Source organism: Chaetodon auriga, chromosome 14, assembly GCF_051107435.1.
Source record: "Chaetodon auriga isolate fChaAug3 chromosome 14, fChaAug3.hap1, whole genome shotgun sequence".
Lineage (NCBI taxonomy): Eukaryota > Metazoa > Chordata > Actinopteri > Chaetodontiformes > Chaetodontidae > Chaetodon > Chaetodon auriga.
Window position 1 is genome coordinate 5,091,738 of NC_135087.1, and position 8,326 is coordinate 5,100,063.

Sequence of the window (8,326 nt, forward strand, 5' to 3'; positions counted from 1 at the left end):
TGGGTGCTTTCTCAAATAGTTGTCAAGTCACATTCTGTGATTAACAGAAGGCAGAAGCCAAGGAGAGGAGGATCAGTTTATGCTACAGTGAAACAGTGACATGACTCGAACTGATGAGGTTTCTGTCAAAACGCTTCACAGCTGATCTGCTGAGAAAAAACTATATATTCATCATTTAATTATGAAACACACACAACTTCATCTGGCCTGTAAAAGTGTTATCAAGCAGGTAGAATATCAGCTCTTTTATGCTGCCGGCGTCTCATTTAACGCCTACCTGCAATTTCTCCTAATTCGAAACAAGAAAATCAATTCAACCTCCAGGTTCTGTTTCTTACTCTCTGTGTTGGGCTTTTGCGAGTGTGGTGGTGAGTTAAAAGCATGTCGTTCGCAAATTCTATATTTAAATGTGAGGCACTGTCACACGTTAAAGTAAAAGTCTAAGTGAGTGTAAATAAAACCCTTTCTGGCAAATGTGCTTTGGCTCAGAGCTCCCATCAAATTGAAGTTGCTTCTTAGTGACAGCGTACTGGTGAAAATGATTTTACATCCCTGGCTCTATGCCTGCCGTTAACATGCATCTCTTGTCTGGATTTTGCACAGACATGATTAAGACGGATTACACTTACATCTTCTTCTCTTGCATACCCATAGTTCACTTTGTGTGATAATGTCTGGGCTGCCTGTCACCTGCTTGGCATGCATGATGCACCTTCCGGTCCATTTTTGCATGTGAACTTCTGCATGACATCTTCATTTTCAGGGAAACTTTTCAGGTACCCTGCATTTTTTTTCACTTTCCAAACTGCTGGCAACTTTACTTGAATGTGAAGTTTAACATTTGGGTTGTCAAACGCCACGTCGGACAAAACCCCGCAGCTCACATCTATCTAGTGGCCGAAGTGCCGCTTTATGGTCCAATGCACGTCTCTTTTGTTTCAGACGGCATTTTAGATGACAGACTGAGCTTGGTGCTGCAGTGGGAGCCGAGTCGCAACTTGATTTGTGTCTAATCCTCCAGTGTGTCTGCGGTGGAGCAGCCATCACTCACCGCTAACTGTGTTAGCCATTAGTATCAATTAATCTCAACAAACTCCGTTGGCCATTACACTCAATACATCACCACAAGGCCTGCTAACTATACCACGCAGAACCTAACAGGGACTGCACAGCCCTGTCGCACCGTGGGAGAAGATGAGAGATACATGTGTCATTCCACATATGGCTACGTGGGAGAGGAAGAGAGTTACAACTAGGAAGAGGGAAGGAGACAGAGGCAGGGGGAGAAGAGTGAAAAAGAAGGTGATACATAACTCCTTCTCGCCCTCTGGGGCTGAGCGGCGCAGCTTCTGTCAACACAGTAAATATACTCTCAGTATTTTGTCATAATAGTTCATTAGTGCTGCAAAGAGATTTACGCAGGTAGCAAGGGTGAGGAGAGTGGATCAGGGAAGGGACATTTTGTTTTCCAAAATGCATGTTCTGAAACGTATTTTAAAACGCCCCGACAGTTGGCACCTTACCGCATCAACTTATTTCCATTAAGCCTGAACTCCCTCTCTCTCTCTCTCTCTCTCTCTCTCTCCAGCATTTTCAAACTGCTTAAATTAGCCTCCTCATCATTCTGCTCTTTATAATCCTCCTCCCCTCCCCCTTTCTCCTCTGTTGTCACCAGCAATAGGATAATCTATTGCTCTTTACATGATGGGCTGTGCATTATCTAATATAGGAGATGGGAATGTGTTGGGCAGTGAGACAGAGAGAGAGATAGAGAGACATAGAGGGAGGCAGTAATAACATAACTCTCACTGTACATCATCTTGATGAGAGAGGCTGCAGTGCTGGGCCGAGTTGAAGCTGGGCCATATGTTGACCATAGGATTGCATTACGTTACTTAAAGGGATTGTTTAGCGTTTTGGGAAATACAGTCTTAGCTTCCGAGAGTGATGACAGAAGATTGATTGTTAACCTCGTGTCTGCGTGTCAACTACGGCGTGGGAGTCAGGGCGTCGTACTGGAAAGAAACTGGCCTTGTAACAACAACTCTACAGCTGCATCTTGTTTGTTCAAGCCGTACATAAACAGACATTTAAAAACGACAAATTGCTGATATTTAGGGAGAGTCTGTGCAGTAGTTTTGTGTAGCTGCCAGCTGTAGCGTGGGTTGCCAGACTTGGTGAGCAAAAGTTTTGGTTGTAGGCTCCTGTACTAGCATAATGGCTCCCAACCTCGCAACTAAACTGTGCCAGCTGATGTTCACCAAGAAATAGTTCCAGTGCAGAACTTCTCCCAGAACCTCAAATCTAAAAAAAACACCAATCTAATACCTCTAAGTGCTTTCCAAAGGCAGCTTTGGTTCTAGAAGTTTCTCATACTAGAGACTTCTTCGGTTTCTGGAGGGCACTATGGGCAGAGCCAGGCTGGCAGCTCCCTCTTTTCATTGGCTCGGCTTTAAATGGAAAGCACATCAGCACAGGACATCCTCCTCAAATGGTTAAACTCTACAACTGAACTAAGTGATATTTTTTATATAAGCAGTGGGTCAAGTGGCTATGTAACGTGAAAGAGATCGGTCAAAGTAATGAACCTACAAAGAATTATTATTCAACTCTACAGTTCCTCTCAGCGCCACGAAGCGTTTCAGCATCTTTCAGCTCGTGGGCTTTATGGAGCGCAGCTTCACTGCTGGGTTCACTCTCACTGCTGTCATCAATCTCATTTCCAGCCACAGCAAGGAGCTGCTTTCAGCAAAAACTTATTTGCTCTGCGCCAAACAACAGAAAGACATAGTTAGCGACTAACTGGTGAGCACGCAGTGGAGAATTTAGTCGCTAAAGAAGCAGATTTCCATCAGAAGTTGGATGAAAACTGAACAGAAGGTAAGTTTTAGACTGATATCAGTTGAAATGCATGCAAACATCACCACATGTCTGCTGGCTGTGTGAATAAACAGATGTTTGCTAACAAGTTCAAGATATCAACATAGTAAGATGATAAAATGTCAGTGTTGTTTACAGCTTCTACGCCTCACTGCCCCAGTGGCCATAAAAAAAAAAAAAAAATCAATTAACACTGCTTTGAAGAGAGACAGAAAGGCTGGCAGACAGATTCCTCGGTCATCCAGGCACTTAAAACAGCTGTGCCCGGTCTGTGGGAATCAACTGGCTTTTGCTCCCTTTAAGGAGGCAGCAATCGACACTTTTCAATATGAGTGCTGACACGTTGGCATGGGTGCTGATCCGCTCCAGGATCGCCTCATAGGTGAATTTCATTATTTATTTTTCAGATAAGATTAACTATAATGGACGGGGGTCAATGACCCAAGAAGATCATTACTTATCCACTGACTCAGGCACCGGCCTACCTTGCTATTCCTCAATTACCGGCTGACAGACAGGCCCGTGGAAACAGGGTCATGCCAAAGCCCCAGCCTCCCAACGTATATTAGGCTAAATCTCCTTCCTCTCAAGCCGCTGCCCCTCTCTGGAGCTCTCCGGGGAACGTGGCGGAGATTGAGTGCTCCATTGTTTCTGCTAATGCGGTTTAGCTGCCTGTCAAAGAATCAGTTGGGAACTGCTCCAGCCCTCACCGCCGGCTTGTCTGTCACTGCTGCTGTGCATACATGTTTGTGTGTGTGCAGCCTGCACTCATGTGTACATGAATCATACACATTTCGCCGTGTGTACATGCAGATGTTTATGTTAAATTGCTTGCAACTATTTATTTCACCATCCACCTTCTTATCAGTGTTTTCTCATGATGACTTTTCTGTATGTTCCTCTGCCGCTTTTATCCAACTTCTATCCGTAAAAACTTGCATTTATTGGTTTCCTCTCTAACTCACCCCCCCCCCCCAGCCCATTCCATATGTATGCTTAACCATACAAATGCATTTAAATGCATTTACCCCCTATCTGCCTTTGCTCCCTGACTGCCAACCCCGCTTTCCCCCTCTTAAATAAACCAATTTAATCATGGAGGCTTCTCTGCCCTTGTGCATTTCTGTGTGTGTGTGTGTGTCTGTATGTGTGTGTGTTTGCTTGTTTGTGCCTAGAAGTAACTATGCGTGTCTATGTGTGTGCGATAGAGAGAGAGACAGATCCCCACAGGCTTGTGTGTGTGTGTGTGTGTGTGTGTGTGTGTGTGTGTGTGTGCGTGTTTGCAAGTGTGCACATGCATCCTCCTCCTCCCCTGTCAGTGCTTGGTTCAGTGATGCCCAGCATACTCATCCAAAATCTGTGTGACCTTGCCAGTCAGCCAGTCAGTCAGCCATGGCAGGGCATCTAGTACACCTGCCCTCTTATGTTGTTTGTGTGCATGTGTGTTTGTGTGTGTGCATACAGTGTGTGTGTGTGTGTGGACGGGTTTTCATTCTCCCTCCTGTCTTATTTGTGTAGCCTCGACTGTAACAGGCAAACAAGACCCCGCTTTGTCCCCCCAAGATCAGCTGATTAGCTTCTGATTGGGCCTTTAATCCTAATGACTTTTTCCACCACACGCTTTAAGATCAGACTGGCTTTGTCACCCAGTTCCAGCCAATAAAAATGTTCCCTTCAGGCCTGTCCTGCAGCCACTGCAATGATTGCATAATGTCACATTTTGAATGTATTTGAATTTGGAAATTTTGCGGCTTGAGATGGCAAGACAAGATACCCAGACAGCAAAAAATGAAAAAGTAAATGCTCTCTTTTCCCACAACAACTGCTATCAAAATGTCCGCAAGCGTTTATCAGGTACTTATTCCCCATTTGTTTCATTGAAATTGTTCAGCAGCTGACAGTTTATAACCCTAATTGTTCTTGAAAACGCCTGGATGTGAATGTTTTTAACTAGTTACATAAACGTGAAGCAGAGTGTTACTGCAAAAAGAAGCTAAGTGCTGAGCAAACCTTCCCCGGATAAATAGAGATTAGAAAAACACACACACACACAGATTCACACACAGCCAGCTCTTAGGTGAAATAGACCAGACTCCAGGCGAATATCAAACAATACAGCAAAGGAGCTGCTGTATTGTGATTTCAGGACAGGCCCGAGTAATTCCGCCAAAGGAAATCCGGATGTTGCATCTCATCAATCATTTCTGTGTGAACAGCAGCACCTGCGTGAGTTTGCTTCTCATTCTGTTCACTTCTGTAAACTTCCTGTCTCCTGTGGGGGGACATTGAGCTTAATTCATTTCTCTAAAGAAGCAATCTGGCTCTGGGCCCTTCAGCGGAAAACCGGAGCAGCGTCTCCATCATCCTAATATTAAAATGGCCCGCATCCCTCCCTCTGCCCCTCATCTGCTCCGGCTGGCACGCCCCAGAGCTGTTTGTCACACAAACAGCATTTCATATGAGAGTGGGGTTGACATCAGCCCACCAGGAAAGACAGATGACACATTTCAGCACACCTTTAAACGGCTGCAGAGGCTTGTCCGTCAAACTGCTGCAGAGAAGAGGAGCGAGGGAAAACCCAGAGGGTCAAGGCAGGAATGAGAAGCACATCGGTTCTGAGTCTTCTGTTTCTCTGTACTCGGCTGCCATCCTCCCTCCTCTTTTCATTTGTGTCTGTGTAATGGTTTATGCAGACCAAGCACAAGCCGTTCACTGCTGGCTCAAAAGTCATTGCACATAAAGGCTGGATGTGTTCTTGGATAAGACATCAGAGTTTGTATTTAATCATTTTCCTGCCCTGCAAAATTTAATCTTGAAATGCACTTAACAAATAGCGCACAGTGGCTGGGCATTTCATAAATTGATCACCACTGATGTCTTTATCAATTCACAGGCTTATAAAAAACTACGGATCCATACTTTTGAGGCCCTGCAGCATCTCAACTGCTCGCCCTTGTTTAGCAGATGTGACTCATTCATGCAGCAGATCAGTGTACTTTTACACCTGTTAAAGACTGCGATCATTCATTCAGTAGTGTTTTCCTTTAAGTTCAGATGTGTAAAATTGTTAGTATCTACCAATGAGTCAAAATGTATGCAAATGCCATCGTTAGCATGGCTCTCAAAGTGATAAAGTTGAATGGATCATGCAGTTATTTTTCTATAAAATAAAACTGTAATGGTGCAGGACAAAGGACAACAATGAGGAAACTTTAAGGATTTGAAATCAGTCACATACTGAGCAGCTGACATATTTTTTTGTTGTTTTTTCTTTCTTTTTCCCCCCTTTCTCCTGCAGGCAGACAACTGTGGGAAGTGATTTAGTATCAGCCGGTGAGGAGGAAGAAAAGGAGCAGAGGGGGAGTTGTCTAAAGGGGAGTAATAGATGGACGGGCAGGGATCACGAAGGGACATGGGAGGGCTGCAGAGCTGACACCAAATCGTCTGAATCAGGGTTTCTCAAGGACTTTTGTAAATTCACAGTATGATCTTGGCCTGGGGGATCGTGAGGTGGAGACGAATGGGAGGAAAGGTGAAGGAGAGCAAAGGAGAAGAGAAGGAGGGGTTCTCACAGGAGCTAAGGAAATTGAGAGTACAAGCTGGCATTTTAGGGAGGGGAGATGGATTGGTATCTCGTACAGTGCAACTACGATGACGAATAGGCCCCGTTCTTTTCAGAACCACAGCAAGGAGCTCGGTGATACTCGCTGCTCCTCCGTGCTTCGAGTGGTGTCCACTGCTGACAATTAATAAGACTGGGGAGGAGTGTCCAACACAGGAGATTAATGTTGGATATTCAAGCTTGTAGTGGATAAATCAAGCCTCAAGCTGGCAGTTTGAACCTCATAAATTACCGAATGGCGAAGGAATACACTGTTCAGTTAAAAACAGCTCAATTGTTACTTGGCACACCTGTTACAAGAGCACTTGTATAAGTGGCCACAGTGACAGCAAGTGACCTATGATCATACTAATTCGATAATGTTCTCTGTTTTAACTGTGCAGCAGCAACTTTATTGATTGTAAAACAACAAAGCACTAATTGTCTCTTCAATTTGTAATGCATTTAAGTCTTGAGAGGATCGCGTCCTTATCAGCGCTGAGCCAGGCGCCAGGAAATGGCGCTGGAGTCTCCCACAGAAGCACACTCCAATGGATGTACATGCACATATAATTATGCATATGCAAACACAGGCGTGCACGCATGTTCGCACAAGCACATGCACACAAGTGGAAACGCACAACGACACACGAGCGTGAGCAGCCCTACCTGCGAGCGGACCACCCCAGAGGCCGTTTGATCTGTCCAGTCAAGCATGTGTGTGTGTTTGAATAGCTCAAAGACTCGTGCCGTAGCCCGCCACTCCGCTCGCTCTGCAGCCCTAAGCTGCAAGAGGCAGAAGAAAAGGGATTTGCTAGTTCACCACTGGCTGCTGAAACGACTGCGATGCTTTGGCGAGTTCTGCTTATGTGGGATTTAAGTGGCTGAGAAATTCGAGGACAGTTTTTACTCCTATGATTCAATCCACTGACTGATCTGTCTTTGGCAAATTTAATGCACGAATGTAAGATTTAAAACCTCTGGGGCGAAAGAAGCTCTTGACTACTTCCTTTTCAGCGGTTTGTAATAAAAAGTGTCATTGTGAGAGAAGCTAGTCTCCATAGCCCTACGGGTGCAATTTACAATATATTTGTATATCATAAACTATGCATACACAGCCGATCCACAGACTGGAATCACAAATGTTTCACACTATGTGTTTACGAGGCAACTATACAATACTTTGCAAAACAGCAGAGTTAATCATTTATGGTTGCAGAAATTCTACATTACATTTTTTTTTTTTTCACTAAATCTACCCAAAGTGTCAGTTCCAGTGGTTTCCTTTTGCTTATCCTTAAGCCAGGACCGGCTTAGACTGATAAGAGGAGCTAGCCGAGGGTCATCACCTGCTTAGCCTGTATATGCCTGTGTGTGTGTGTGAGTGTGTGTGTGTATAATGTGTCCATATATGCATTTCAGTATGATTCTGCATGTGCTTGTTTGGTTGTGTGCATGTGCATGTATGTGCATCGATACTCATCACGTGCCAGCGGATGCACAAACGTTATGTCTTGTCAGTGGTGCTGACGTGGACTGTATGTATGCAGCTCTATTCAGACAGGCTGAGGATCTGCTTTATCTGAAGTCTCCATTGCTTTATAAGGAATTCTGCTCTGACCCCATTCAGGGGCCAATCCTATATATTGTACCTGCACCTGCACTGAGATATGGTCACACAGGTAAATGATATTATTGCTGTTTAAGTATTCTGGAATGTGCCTGTGTGTGCATTCGTCCATATTACTGCAATAGTACTCTGTGCTTTATGAATCTATACCAGTCCAGTAACGCCGAACCAAAGGCATACCCAAAGTAAACTGAAAGCTTTTCTTGAACCATTTG